We start from the raw sequence: 16,369 nt of genomic DNA on the forward strand, positions 1-16,369 counted from the left end.
ATTCAGAAACGTTTTAATGATGTTTTAAAAATATCCTGGACATGTTATGGAAAATGTTTTGAAAATATTTTTAGCGCCATACATTTTAACGTGATTTTGATATTTTCTACGATATTTTCACAACATTTTTCAAAATGTTTTTAAAACATAAACACAATGTTTTTGTGTTAACTGGGATCATATGAGGCCGGAAGTGATATTTTCTAAACCGGAAGTTGCCAATTATCTCCCTTATTTTAGGCAAAAGTATATAGAAACCATATATTTTTGGAATCAGTGTGAATAACGCTATCATATGAGACCGAAGTAACATTTTCTGAACCGGATGTAGCAAAGTATCTCCATTATTTCAGACAAAAGTATTAAAAGAAACCATATATTGATTGAATCAGTATGAAGAAATCTATGATTGGATGTAAATAGTAGCTTCGAGTAAACCGGAAGTAGCTTCTTATCAATTATTTATAAAATTGATTTGAAAAGACCTTAAATTGTTCTCTGAACAATTGGTTTTTAATATTTGTATCTGTATATTTTCTGCCAATATAAGCACACCTTCAGTACATATTTATAATAACCAATCACCAATAGAATAATAAAAGTATGTACACTATAAAATTATGTCAATATATTCTTTCACCAGTATCACACAAATAAATTCTTACTTATAAAATTCAAAACAATTTTTAAATAATAATTGACCCACAGTCAACACACAACTACTACCTAGCTTAATTTAATTTGTCTTTCTCATCTCAAGTTTTTCTGTCCAGTGTTTTAGAGCGTGTATCTTTTATATGCAGCGTATATGTAAGTGTTCTACAAGCAGGTTCAACATAAGAGCTACTAAAGCTACACAAATCACTTGTTTGATTGCAGACACATAATTTCACAAGGCAGTAAGAGTTAATTATCACATGGATTAAATATACATCTAAATTAATGTTAAAAAGTTCTAACATTCTAAAACACTGCTCACATATTAAGTTTAGAAGATTTTCTCTTTCCGATTCTAGTGCAGTACATGAGATCAGGAAGTGTTCTATAGTTTCGTCCTCTGTACTACACATTTACAGGTAGCTTGTACCGCACATTTGTTGATTGTGACTCTATTTTACTGTAGTATTTAATTTTCTATTGCACTTTTTGTTCTGATAGGTATTCTGTTGATGTCTCTACAGTTTGAGGTGTTTGTTGTAAGGATTCGATGAATTGCCCTGATATTATAGTCACCTGATATGTGCTGTTAACTTGATAAAACCTCAAAATTTTAATTTATCTTTTTACCCCAGTATGCATAAATTGTCCTTGTAATCAGATTGTTCCATTGGAATTTTCCAAGAAGATATATTAGGAACTTATGGCAGTCAGACAAATCATATTTTAGGCATATTTTCTTTACTTCCATGAACCAGCTTTTACTTAGATGTGATTTTGATTGTAGCTGTCTTTTTGTCCATTCAATTGATGTTTTGTTGGCTGTAGTGATGTTTCCAAAAAATGTTAGAGCTTTAAGGTGTATTTCAGCTTCAATTGGTAGCATTCCACTTAGTATGTATATGGCAAGGTCACCTGTTTGTTGTGACAAAGAGAGTATTTATTTATAATTTTTTTATGGAATTGGTGAATAGTGTCCAAAATGCTGCCTGTCGGGAGTAGTATTTCAAAACCATATGTCAGAATAGGCATAACATAAGTGTTTAAAAACATTATTGCTGTTTCGGGATCTTGTCCATTCTTCCCATGCAGATCTGATCCCATTAGGCTGTATAATGATCGTCTTGCTTTCTTGATGTTTCCGTCTACAGTTAATTTTGCGGAGTTTTTCTGACATTTTTGTATACCAATGTGTGCGGATTGTTCTAAGACTGGCATAGTATTATTGTTGATATGCCAAAAATTGTGTTCTATTTCGATAGACCTGATTGAAGTGTTAATGGGTAAAATCACGCTTTTTGTTGGTTTTAAAGTTTACCCCTCTCTCTTGCTCTAAAGTTGACGGTAATGTTCATCTGAAGGTCTAGTGGATTTATTGCGATGATAGCTACGTCATCAGATTAATAGACGATTCACATACAACTTGTATAAGTCGGTACTTATGGCACCACCTTGGCGTACACCCTGTTCTATTTCGACTACCTTTAATGTTTTATTTCTCCATTTTACACATGATGTTGCAATTTCATATATCAATCACGATTACTGATTGATCAGATATTTCTGTTTAATATAACTTCCTTATTAGATTTGAATGTACAACAACATTAAATGCAGATTTTCCATCTAGTAAAGCTATATATGTTGGCAGTTTTAGATCTTTACTTTCACGCTAAAACTTTGCAATGATTAGTTATATAATAAAGGGGTGGGGTTCTCAGTAAATCCTCTATGTAATGAATTTTGTCTCTACAGGATGATAGGGTTTTCCATTATTTTAGTATCGTTTCTATTATTTTCGAATATATAGGTGTGACTATTATTCCTCGGTAGTTTTTAGCACATCTAGCATCACCCTTATTCGTATATACTGGGAATAGCATACCAATTGTGAGAATGTCAGATATACAGACTAGTTCAAAAGATTTGTCAAGAAGTAGTTGTAGATATCGTTGTAATTGTTTACCACCATATATGATGTTTTCAGCATTTATACTAAAGTAGTCATCAGCTTAATTCCTATTTAAACCTGATATTGCTTTTAAAATCTCATCTTCTGTTATGGAATTATGTTTAAAACGGTCTTTTCATATGTCAATAATCATTTTAGCCTATTTTCTATAAGATCTAGAAAAGAGAGGCGAAAGATACCAGAGGAACATTCAAACTCATAAGTCGAAAATAAACTGACAACACCATGGCTAAAAAAGAAAAAGGACCGACAGGAAAACAGTAGTACACAGAACACAAGATAGAAAACTAAAGACTGAGCAACACGAACCCCACCAAAAACTGGGGGTGATCTCAGATGCACCGGAAGGGTAAGCAGATCCTGCTCCACATGTGGCACCCGTCGTGTTGCTCTTGTTAGTACAAACCCGTAATAAGTCAAATTCGGTAGGTCATATTCGGGAATAGATATTCAGTGCCGTAATTTAGATTGGGTTCCTTTTTTGCAAGTTGGTGAAAATAATAGCGCCAACCATCTATGATGTCTTCATTGTGATATACATTGTCATCTACAGGTGTAATACCGCCAAAGCATAGTACGTCACATCAGGTTTCATACGAAAAAGGGTCGAACAAAATTATTCCCTTGAATTTTACAGTAGTAGGAAGTTAACCCTGCATTTCATTGCAGAAAAAAATGTCTGAATCATAAACATATATCTTGGGTGTTTCAACGCACCATTCCTTTTTTATTTGGTGTATCTATAAAATATTTTGGAAATTTGAGGTTACATGGTCACTACAGCTTGTAAACAGGAAAAAAAGGGTGAAAAATTGATTGGTTAACTTCCAGTGATAGTTATTATCTTATATGCAATGAAATGTAATGTGAAATTTTGTCTGTAATACTGGACATGACAAAACTTTACTCATGCCAAGGATTTCTTTATTTGAAACAAAGATAAATTCTGCACAATTTTTTGAAAAATGCCAATTTAACAAAGACTAATAGGGGAACATCAATTGTGGTATTACTCCTACATTTAATTGATCAATGAATCTCTTTAATTTTCCTCTATGAATTTTGATAATTTTACAAAACATATATTTGTCTGATTTTCTGGCATTAATCTGTTTTTGACGTTAATTTATTTTAGTAATCTGCATTCACTAAGTAGTATATGCGTTGTCAGTTTTTTTTTGTTTTTTTTTTTTTTTTCGGCCGGTATATAGAGTCTGGATCTTTTGGTTGTCCATTTATCTTCCAATCACGAAAAGCGAGTTTCTTTATTTTGATAGCATCTTTAATTTCATTATCCATTACTTGTAACTCAGGTCTTTTTGTTCCTATTTAAATTGCAGGAACTGCATCTTTAGTAGAAATTTACAACGATTTCATTGAGATCTATAAATGCCTTAGTTACATCTTCTACTGTCTCTATTGCCAGTTTTCTGTTTAAGATTTCGGAAGCAATGATGTTTTCGTATAGCTTTTTACCAATTTTGTCCCACTTAATCTTAGGTTTCTTTGTGCCTTTACTTGCTTTTAATTGTTTCGCATGATGATGTTGGAGGACTAATTTAGTCGGGTAATGATCTGATAAGTTTGATACTATATCCAGTTTCGAGATCTCAAGGACTGTATGTTTTTATAAATCTTGATATATAAGATAGTCGACAGCAGTAGTATCATGACCGTTTGAATGAATAAAGGTACGTACAGCCAATATATTTTGTATCAAAATCATGTACTCTCATCAAGTCTTTGAAACAGGTCTTTCTTTCTGATGTTGGACCATTTACGATATCCTCGATAATTGTTTGGTTGGTATGTTTATATGTATTGACTATTTCATGTAGCTGAGCAACACATTTTTGAAAGTCATTAAAATGTTGAGAGGATCCTTTATATGGCATGCATACAGAAAAAATAGTTAAATTAAGTTCACCTGAAAACTTCTATTCCTTGCATTTTGTCGTTACCAATAGTTAATGGTAAAATTATATAGAGTCCAAATCTTTTTCCATACTATTGCTGTACCACCATAACCTCTTGGCATCTGTTTTGCAGGGATGGGATCTAATGAGTCAACTGCCATGCCAACTTCAGTAAGATTGTCACTTATTTCATTCAGTAGTTATAATTGATAAATAAGAAAATAATATTCTTGTAGAAGAAATGTATCAATACTGTCTTCTAGTTCCATAAAAATTTACCCAGATGTTAAAATGTTTTTACAATTAAAGTGTAAAATTTTAAGTGTCTCTTCCATACGTGTATTTGTATCACTCGCTATTTACAGGTTCGGCTACTTGTATCTACTTATTTGGGCTGGTCTGGAGTTGAAAATGAGTCCGTTGTATAGATGGTTTATAGTATAAAGGTTGTCCTACCATTAGCTGTGAGAAAGCTATATCCGCTTGTGATGATTGGCAATTTCTGGGAACTATGCTTGGATCTCTAGTTGTTTTCGGTGGCAGCTTTTTGTCATTATATATATGCTGCATTGCAATTTCTGATTTAGCATTAGGTTCAGTTGTGTGACCGATTACAGTTTGAATATAAATAAGATTATCCATGCAGATATTTTGTGCAGACTCTCTGTTACGGTAAGGAATATAATCTTGTTCATAGTTGTGATATCAGTTTTTATGTGAAATATCTTGAGGCTGTATTTCTCTATGATGTTTAGAATGAGCATGGTTGAAGTTCCAATGATTATGTGAATAAATTGGACTTTTTTTAATGTTTTGTTTGTATGCCCAGCTTGGTCGTTTTCAGGCCATGTGTAATTAAAGTTGAATTCTAATTTATTGAGCTCATCGTCAATTCTACCTAAAACAAATTTTGTTGCACCCTTTCTCAAACCAATTATTAGCTCATCATCTCCTTCATTTTTGTAAGAACAAACATGTATTTGTTTGTCGTTTGATGTTTTACGTTTGCATTGGTAATTGCTTTATCCTGACTTGTATAGTTTTAATTGTATTTTCTAGTTCAACGTTTCTTGTTTCAGCTTTATGCACTCTTTCAATCATTTTTGTTTTTTTCTTTCATGGCTTCGTGTATCATTGATATTTTGATTTTCAATTTTTCATCCTTTTTTTATATAATTTTTGCTCTACGGTTTGCAGTTCTGTCGTATTATTTGACATAGCTTGTTCATGTTGGGTGTCAGATTTTGAATGACTATCTAGACTTGTTGTCACTTTAGATGAATTTAGTGCTAATATAAGTTTGTTTGTACTACTGGTTGAGCATTTTGTACTGGTACGCAAATGTCTGGCATGATTTTGTGCCAATTATTTTGTTGTTTTAGCTGCTGTTAATCTGTAGTTTGGTCTAAATTGTGTGCACTATTAAATTTTTTTCACCTCAGATTGATGTAAGCTCAAGGAGTCATTTGCTGTATCGTTTTCCTCTAAATCAATACATGGCGTTTTACACATCTGTTTTCTACATTTTCTAAATTGTCAGTACAACCATTACATGCATTACATTGTAATTTTTCAAATAATAATGTTTTTGATAATGTATTTATTCCTACTTGAAGCAATGCTGTATTTATACCTTTTTCATTGATAGATGGTAACGTCATACATTTGAATGGTGATTTAGCCTCTAAGTTAGAGCAAGTTTTACAAGGATAGTCCTACTCATCTTTTTAGATGTTTTGTATTTCTTTTTCTGAAAGTTTATCACATAAATAATGCACCCAGTATCCAGTTTGACACAATACAGCTCTCGATTTGCATGTTCTTCTGTAATTATAAGCTTTTTTTAATAGCTTTTTTAATATTAGTTTAAGTTACTTTTGATTCCACAGTTCCTATATAATTATCATTAGATTTTAATGCTATTTCCAGTTTGGAGGCCAAATTTTGATTTAGGAGAACAACATAAATATTTGCTCCTTGAATTTTTGTGTTTGACATTATTTTATGTAACAACATCATTGTCAATAAAGAACTGTTCCTTTCTCTCATTTATCAATAAGGGAAACTTTGTTAGATATACATTAATAGTGTAAGTGACTGGTTCTGTACCTCTATTTTCTTCATATGGAAGGTACATTGGATATGGTTTCTCTGTTTACCACCCTTTGTTCCTAAATATTCAATTTCTGATCTTTTGGTAGATTCAAATTTTTTCTTTTGTTTGGTTGTTCTTATATTCTGCTTGAGATTCAATTTATCGCTATTATAATGACTCAAATATTTTCTAACAAGATCTATTTTTGTATTTTGTTTTTCAATGCATTACTTACAATTACGTACTGTATGGTAGGACCGCTGTGACGCGGACAACTAGGGTTTTGTTGAAGGTTCCACCCTAGTCTCGTTATACTGTGTTAACGGTACCTGTGGAAGTTCTCACTCTGACCGCCAACAACAACCTACCAACAGTCGGCCTTGACGACTTTCTTTGCAATTTTACGGATCCAAACTCTGGCTAGATTAATATCAAGGTGGATTCTGTCACGATATAGACAAAAGTTATATTGGTCACCTGCAGTTCTGCTTGATTCTTTTTTTGATGTATTTATTTGGTGAAGTAGATTAGATGAGAATCCTGGTGTTGTTGTATCTTAGATATTATTTATATATCTGATAGGATCTTTTTATCTGACGAATAGGTTTGACAAGATTAATGTCCTCTGCAATAACCTTATTTACGTCAGGTTGTGAGTGAGGACAATTTCTATTCATATATTGTATAAAAGACAGGCGAAGGATACCAAATGGACATTCAAACTCACAAGTCGAAAATAAACTGACAACGCCATCCACAAAAAAGAAAAATACAAACAGGCAAACAACAGATGTAAAGTGAAATGTTGTCTATAAGTGCTATTTCAGTGTCAAAATTATCACATAGCCACATTAAAACTTGTTTAGAATTGCAGTTAGATTTGTCCCACTATCTTATATAGGTAAGCTACACTGTGCTTGTAAATACTTTCCCTTACTATCTGTAAAAACCACAGGAGTGAGTTTTTGTTTACTGTTAAGTGGCTCCAACAAAATTTCTCAAATATTTGAGTAATTTTTATCAGTCAATAGTATTGTCTTTAATTGATAACACAGTTATACAGCTTTCAAATAGAGGATTGTGTCCAATTAGAATGTTATGAATATATAATGCTCAGGTGAGAACAGATATAAACAAGTGAAAGCACAAACACCCAGCTACAAGTATATATAGTGTCAATAATAACACATCTGAATACAGATGCAAATACAGATATAAATTGATGTGGCAGTAAAAGTATTTGGCTAAAAGTCTAAAACTATCTATTCTATTGACAGAACAAGTCGGAAGCTTTCTGATTTCTTGGCAGAATGTTATGAATTTAAACTTTTGTATTAATATTTCTAATACAATATTTTTCTAAAGATGGATGTTCAAATAAAAGCTATTTCAGCAAAGTGCCGCCATGTTTCTTTTCGTTTGGCGGGTCACATGTAAAAAGTTTATCTTTTTTTTTAAATCGCACTAATACGTTTTAAAGAGGTAAAAGTCGACACGCCAGTGTTAATATGCAAATATGTAATGTTATTGCAATGTTCCTGTAACAAATAATCGCCAACACCACAGATTTTTTTTTTCAAATTGAAGCACTGTAGAAAAACACGTCTGTCACCATCAGTCCCATAATCCATTTTTTGGAAATATTGTCTCAATTAACAAAACAATGTAACTTTGGATAACCTCCCTTTTACGAGATAAAATTCCATCACTATCAATCTATGGAATATCGTCAAATAAGACATTTCCTACTTCTCTGGACATTTCTTCATAGATGGGGACAAAATATCATGATACATAATCATGAAATATTGTCTTGTGGACAATTTTTCGTAGGACAATATTTTGCCTTACATATACACATTTGACTGAATAAGAAAGTTCAATGGAACCACCAAATGCATTTGACAACTGTCGATACTTAGCCATTATTATTTCTCTTGCAGCAGCAAACAAACTAACGGTTTACTATTCCACCAACAAGTCGTAAGTTCCTTACTAGTCTTGGATTTTGGCATCATATTCTCCAAGATGGATAGGATGTAATCTTTCTCCACTTTAAGGCAACGGTTCGGAATCAGAATCAAACGACTGACACTTCAGTTGCAGCAAATGTCTTGTTTTCGTGGTTCTTTTGGTAGATTCATTGATATGCTTTCCTTGAATTGCACTTAAATGTTTAGCTTTTGTTACACCATGTCGACAAGCGTATTTTGTCATTTTTACTTTCTAATCAGTGTCATGATAATTATATTCCCATCGTTTAAACTTTTCGAGTAGAAGAAGTAGTTGCTGAAACATTAATTTTCCACCTTTGTGTAGCAGCATTCCGCGGACCCGGTAAAATTGAATACACATGAGGCTGATCACTTTGCTTGAGTAGGCCAAAATTAAAACATTGTGATTGCCAAATTGTGAATGAAATACTACCGAAGGTATAAAATAAGTTCTACTTACTTTTAACATTAGTGATTTAAGGCATTTTACCTTTGTAAATTAAAACTCTTGTTTTGAAATTTTTGGCTATACCGCGAATTACATACACGCGAATTCATCGACAATACCGATTTCTCAAAAATAAGTACACGCGAAAAAAAGTACAAATAGAGTAAATATTGATTAGGAATTGATATTATCAATTCGTGATTCACTCTCATGTTTCATAAATTTCGATTAACCAAAAGTTTATTAAAATCGCCATGTGTTTATTCGCACCATAACTAAAATCAGTTTGGAACATTATACCTGCAATTTCTGTTGAATCAATAGATACATATTCTTCTCCACCCTCGATAGATACATTATCAACTTTTAAAATGTTCGGTTAACCTTGCATTTAAGATGTGAAATTACAACTATATCGAATGTTCAGTATCGGAATCAACGGGGAAGTATGGTAGAATCTGTATTTCTCAAACCATTGAACATTGTAACATTAACGTGTCGGTATTTTCTTTTTCTGTTTTCAAATAGTTATAGTGAGTTATTAAAACCATTCAATATAGTAACTCGTGTAATAATATATATAATAATTCCTTCATAGAAACTAGGATTAATTGTTTGTACGGCAGACGAACGTTTCGTCGTCAAAAGAGCAATCAGTGACGTTCGAATAAAAAACAGATGAATGTAAGTACAAGCTGTTCAATTGCTATATGAGGCACCTTAAATTATATTTCACGGTTACTGTTAAATAATAATAATGATAATAATAATAATAATAAAAACTATGTCTTTTAAAGAATTATAGACAATGTACTTGATCATTTCTGTAGTGTGATTACACCTTAAAATGTTATAAATGAGAAGGTATAGTTACTAAAGGGTTTCCAAACGACTGTTCTCGGATGAAAGTTTAAAATTAACAACTCTATATATATTGGTTTTAGTTTTGGTCACTTCATTGCCACACACTATGCATAGTCGTTTTTGGTCGTTCGCCGATTCACATGAACCGCCCAGTTTCTATCATGGTAGGCAAAATTCCAATTTAAACTTGACTAAACATGAACGTTGGATTAAGTCAAATTTCAGCCAAAAATTCATCATAAGACATTGTTCTTGTAAGGGTAAACATATTTTATCAAACAATTTGTTGTGTACCACTACAAGATTAAATAAGTTATATAGATACAATGGATAAGCGTGGATTCTTGAAAAAGAAACCATGAGCCCGGAGGGCGAATGGTTTGTTTTTCATGAATCTACGCTTATCCATTGTATCTATAACTTAAACTATTGTGTTAATTTCTTTTCAAAATTAAAGCCTTTTCTTAATTAGAAGGTATTGTAAGTGAGTTTAAATAACCATGTTATCGTGTCCAACGATGCATTGATAAATCTAAGATCACAATTAATTGGTTAACAAAATACAAATATAACACTTCTACCTTTAAAGAATTTAATATTACCAGCAGAGACATATAATTGTATTATATGTCTCTGTTACCAGGCATATGAATATTATCTGTTTATACAAAATAAGACATATTCGAAATTATTTCTAATAAAATTGAAAATGGAAATGGGGAACGTGCCAAAGAGACAACAACCCGACCAAAAAGATATATAAAGTATATATAATAAGTATGTTATCGAAATTTTTCTAGCACTCTAGGCACATCACGATTTTCTCGCATAGGAATTTGCGAACAAACCTTTGTAAAATTATGTAGTAAAACAAATGAAATCATACTATATTTATAAAACAAAAATTGACAAATAGAATGTAATCATTTTTGTTTCAAACATGTGAAATAGCCAATGATAATAAAAAAAAACCGGTAAAACTCGCTATTATTACAAAAATATCCACTATAACTTGCAAAATTAGAAAAAAAACTAGGATAACTTAAGAATTGGTACAACAAAGAGAATACAGGGATTCGAACCTAAACCGACAAATCCCGATCTTTAACTCATTGATTTTAACCATGCTAACCTCGCGGCTACCAACTCATACTATACGACTGCCTATTGTGTCTATATAAAGGTACAATTAAGCCCTGTGTGTCCGATGAACCGATGTATATCAGATGTTCATTTAAATATATATAATAAACATCTATAGTGTAACCCATTGGTAGCCGAGAGGTTTCGTCGGTGTGATGATGTCAGTCACACATAACAGATTTCAAGGAAGGGTTCGATTCCCAGTGAAGACATCTAAAAATTACAAAAATTAAAGGTAAGTTTTTAAATTAATTCCATTAGTGAACAGAAATCAGTAAATTAGCCTATTCAAACTTAATGAAATTAGGCACACAAAGGAAACAATTGAATATAATTTGGTGAGTCAATTTCAGCGGCAGATTTAGGAAGCGTTGATTCTAGAAAAAGAATCCACGGTAAATGAATAGGCTGACGTCACCACAATGGTTTAAGTTACAGGTAATTTAAAAAATGGAATTTGGAAATGAATATAGTGCTCCAATATGAATGCATTTCCCTAAATCTTGTTCAGAAACAGTCTTAAAACTTTTGCTTTTATCTTTTTTGTGATAATTTTTCATATCACACTACTCAATTGATATTGGGTTTTCTCAGACGAGAATTTATGACGTCATAATCCTACGTGGTTGACGTTGCATAGGAAAGCAGCGATAAACAGAATATCAATGATCTTTCAAACTCGAGGATGTTTCCCGGCTACATCTCAGTTTAGAGCTGTCGCCCTTTGAGGAGAATGTAGCTGAGAAATACCACCTCGTTTGAAATTCCACCGATAATCTATCAATATATATATGAACTGTGTTTCGTAATTTGATTTATGCATTATCATTGTTTTGACCTTTTACATTCGACTACTTATTTGGGGTAGATAACTAACATGACTAATAGATTAGAAATTTGGTATTGTCTTTTAGCTAGACAAGATACATCGAGGATGGATTGGGATTTTTTCATTGGTAAAAAGATGGCAAAATGCTCACCATTTTTGAGCCCACGAGTACACATCCGTTGTTTGTTGGAGTTTCTGTTTAACATAGTGTTAAAGACAATTGAAATTCTGCAAGAAAGGTTAGTAATCGTGTAACTGCATCTCCGTCTATTTGTTTCAATAAATAACCCAATCAATCCTCAGGACTATATACAAAAGAGGTTTCTTATAGCTTGTCCCGTTGACAATAAGAGCTTGATTTGGCTTCAATTGTTAATATTTCGTTTTATATAGAAATCAAGTTCGATGACGTTATAACATAGATGTAAATTCAAATATTATAACTCTTAAAAGAATCTATATTAAGTAAGAGAGACCGTTTGATTTAATGAACTAGCAGTTTTTGGGTTTCGATTGTACATGGAAAAAAGTTTTCCCTGAAATAGGTTAGAGAGGTGATGCTCACTCTTCAGTTTTCTATGAAGTATTTTGTGACTTTATTAGTCTTTTCGTTGTCTGTCTTTTTGATACGGTCGTCGAAGACAAGGCGGATTATGGTATACCAATGTCAGTCAGTTCGTCCGTCCGTCCGTACACATTTATTACGATAACTCAAATTCGCTTATCAAATTCTCATATAACTTTAACATTAGAATTAACGATAGAAAGCTCCCTTTTTATTTATTTTTTTTATTTTTGGATGTGTCATTCCAGAGTCACGGAACTTTGACCCTTAGATTTAAGGCAATTCAATAAATCGTGCGCTAACTCTAGTATTCCTAAACTGATTTCCTCCAAATTGTACATTATTGTAGGGATTAATGAAAGGAAGCTCCCTTGTGTTTTTATTTTTTATTTCCGGTTTGTCATTCCAGAGTTATGGGACTTTGATAGTCAGATTTTAGTACATTTTTTCAAATATGGTACAATAACTTGAGTTTGCTTTGATTGATTCAGTAGAAACTGTACATTGATGTTGGAAAAGTAATTCGCAAACATATGAATATAAGCCTTCAAAATATCCCATTTTATTCTTGCAACAATTTCAATATGCACAATAAGGGCGTATCATGCGCATCGTGACATTTGCTACAACTATACGAATGGAGTCTATACAAGTGTATATGAGTATGGCAACTATATATATACAATATAATTTATTTCTGTTTACAAAAAATATTTCATGTCAAGGCAAATTACAACTCATGGTTTACTTTTTATTTAAGAACTATTTATTAAAATATGTTGCCTTTGTAATGGACAAGATCGAGATGTATACAGCAGTTCCATAATATAGAATGTGTAAGAATGTCAAGATTTGCGATCGAATCCTCCTAAATGGAGATGAACGTAAAAGAAAAAAGTTCTTAACTAATTTTTGCAGATTCTTTATCACAAATAGTAATGATGATGATAATGGTAGTTATGATAATAATATTAAACAAATTGTGTAACAGAAAATAGTAAAGTAAAGAAAATTCTTGAATCATATGAATGGTTAAATAACAAGCTTACTAATTTTATAGGATATAGGAATAATTTTTTCAATCGGAACTTATACATGTTATATTAGTTGAGAACTTTTTTTACATTCAATTAGCATATCTTGTTAAAAATTTTTTTTTGTTTTTTGTTTCGATCTTCAGAAGGTCGTAGGGTGCGATTGTCGTTAATTATAGGTCAACGCTCAACGATTAATATTCCAGAATATTGCAAGAATCCTTTTTTGGGATACTGCGAATTTATTTGTAAGACAGCTGATACATGCAAAGCAGGAGACGCCTACACTGTCAACGAACTCTGCCTCTCTCCGTTTAGAGTTCATGTGATTCCTTCTTGGTTTTGATATTCAAAATGAAATAGTTTTGAAAATGGAAAAACTACAAGTGTCTGTCATTTATTCAGTAATATTTACATCTACCTAACAAGTAAATTCAGGCAACAGTAGTGTTAAACATCGATTAAAGGGCATTTACTCGCGAATTCATGATCACCGTTTTGACTTGAAATCCTTTTTGGTTTATAACAGCGTGAAACGTTACTCCAAATTAAAGAAAAGTCTAAAAGAAACAAATAACAATACATGAAGTCGTAATCATGTATCTGCAAGTTGTGAGTAATTTAGATTGGACGCCATCAAATTAACCATCGAGATGACTCCGAAGACTGTCGACGGTCTTACGACCTGATATTAAAAAAAAACGTAAAACACAAACATAAATATAGATAGACACACAAGCACGTGCAATTGTGTAATGAAGATTTTTCTAGGTCTGTTTGATTTCATGTAATAGATTTAAAATATAAACTATCGTTGTATCTGTATACGAATGATTTCAGAGTAGGTATAGTGCCCGGCTGGAATCGTGTTTTTTCGAGTGATTTGATCGGGTTTTTCGAGTGTGATCACGTTATTTCGAGTGAATATTATCAAAAATGTAAACAAACAGATTTCATTTCTGTCAAGACGTAAAAAGATGCTAGAACCTTATATACAAGATAATAGAAGGTAAATTAGTATTTGTGATAAAAAGATATTATCGACCCTTCATTAGTTTTGTTTTAAAAACGTTTAACTAAGCTCTACAATGCTTTATTCCAAAATATGGATTAAAGTCATTTTTTTTACACATACCAATGGAAATGTCAACGGAAACGGATACATGGGATCTATATATACTTAGATATACAGACACTTTACAGAAATTCTTGTTTTCCATTGAAAAGGACATTTTGGAGAGTAAATTCATTTTTATATGTCCGGGTTTTCGAGAGCAGTCCGTGTTTTTTCGAGTGCGTCCTTGTTTTATCGAGTGAAAAAAACAAAATTCCTACGGCTTAAAATGTAATATGTAGGTGCATTTACGTCTAAAAAACAATGAAAAGGTCCAAAAGAGTCCTTTTCAAAGCACGAAACAATGCATTAAACCTGTTTGATAATGCTGTATTAACACGTACATTTCATAAAAGGCATCATTCATTTGTATTCAGAAACCTTCATGTTAGTGTACCAAAATGAATTTCATACAGTAAATGTTTCGTGATGTAAACACTATATGTGTTAGCTCAGACATGTTGGATTGAGACGTACGTACACATAGTTTGTAAAGAGGGTAAATGTGTTTTTTTTAACAGAAAATATAGCATAAATGTTTTATTTTCTATGTACCTTGATAGTAAAATGTTTTATCTTTCTAGAAATGGAAATCAAGAACAATGATCAAATGCTCCTATTGTGTAGAGGTTCTGATTAAGCATATGTTATGCTTAGTCACACAGGAATAAAGCACAATCATAGCTTCAATTCCATCACAAATTAAAGGAATAAAAATTAACAATGTATATTTGTGAGGTATACGAATATCATTATACACATTTCGTTTTTTTTTTATTATTTCAAAAGGATATTATCAAAGCTAACAGATTATTTATTTCATTATTTATCAAATACATTGGATAAGTCCCCGAGTTTCTCATCAGCTCAGAAGTCAGTAATTCGGTACTGAAATGATTTTTAACAAACTTTTCTAAAATTATTTACCTCCAAAGGTGGCATGGGATTAGAAAAATGATCACTTAGGTCCTGACTATACGATATGGGTTTTTCTCATTATTGAAGGCCATACGTTTGCCCCTATTTGCTTACACCCACTTCATATGAACTTTGGTGGATAGTTGTCTCATTTGCAATCATATCACATGTCCTTGCTTTTTACAATAATCCAACGATTATTTGCAACAGATCCATCTCTCTCGGTGAAAAAGAAGGACGAAAGATACCAGAGGGACAGTTAAACTCATAGATCGAAAACAAACTGACAACGCCATGGCCAAAAATAAAAAAGACAAACAGACAAATAATAGTTCAGATGACACAACATAGAAAACTAAAGACTAAGCAACACGAAACCCACCAAAAACTGGGGTGATCTCAGGTGCTCCGGAAGGGTAAGCAGATCCTGCTCCACATGTGGCACCCGTCGTGTTGCTTATGTTATTACAAATCCGGTAAATAGTCTAATTCGGTAAGTCATATTCGTGAAAAGGGAAGGGTATTGTAGTTAGAACCTAAGAAACATATCCGATATCATCTATGAAACGGTTATTCCATAACGGTCAACCAACTCGTGATGGCGTCCGTAAAATTTACGAAGGGATGATTTCAACTTCACCATTTGGAACTCTTAATTTAATAGCTTCCTTGTGAGCAGCAATCATCTATCAAGGAAATCATGATAGGAAACACAAGCCCGTGAATATCGTATCAATTGGGAGATATATACTCCGTATACAGGCGCTGCTGAAAGGGATACAATTTTTGTTCTTCGTTTTGTTTTAGAGAGTTTAATCTA

General features: G+C 32.3%; 1 long non-coding RNA gene across 1 annotated transcript in view; it reads left to right on the top strand.

Moving 5' to 3' along the window:
• Positions 1-16,003, top strand: part of LOC127710963 (uncharacterized) — a 49,313-nt gene extending 33,310 nt beyond the window's left edge. Inside the window, exon 2 of the long non-coding RNA XR_007986427.1 lies at positions 15,953-16,003. This is a non-coding gene — a long non-coding RNA (uncharacterized LOC127710963). The remainder of the gene's footprint in view (positions 1-15,952) is intronic.
• Positions 16,004-16,369: the final 366 nt, after the last annotated feature.

The sequence above is a fragment of the Mytilus californianus genome, unplaced genomic scaffold, assembly GCF_021869535.1.
Source record: "Mytilus californianus isolate M0D057914Y unplaced genomic scaffold, xbMytCali1.0.p SCAF_8, whole genome shotgun sequence".
In the NCBI taxonomy this organism is placed as follows: Eukaryota; Metazoa; Mollusca; class Bivalvia; order Mytilida; family Mytilidae; genus Mytilus; species Mytilus californianus.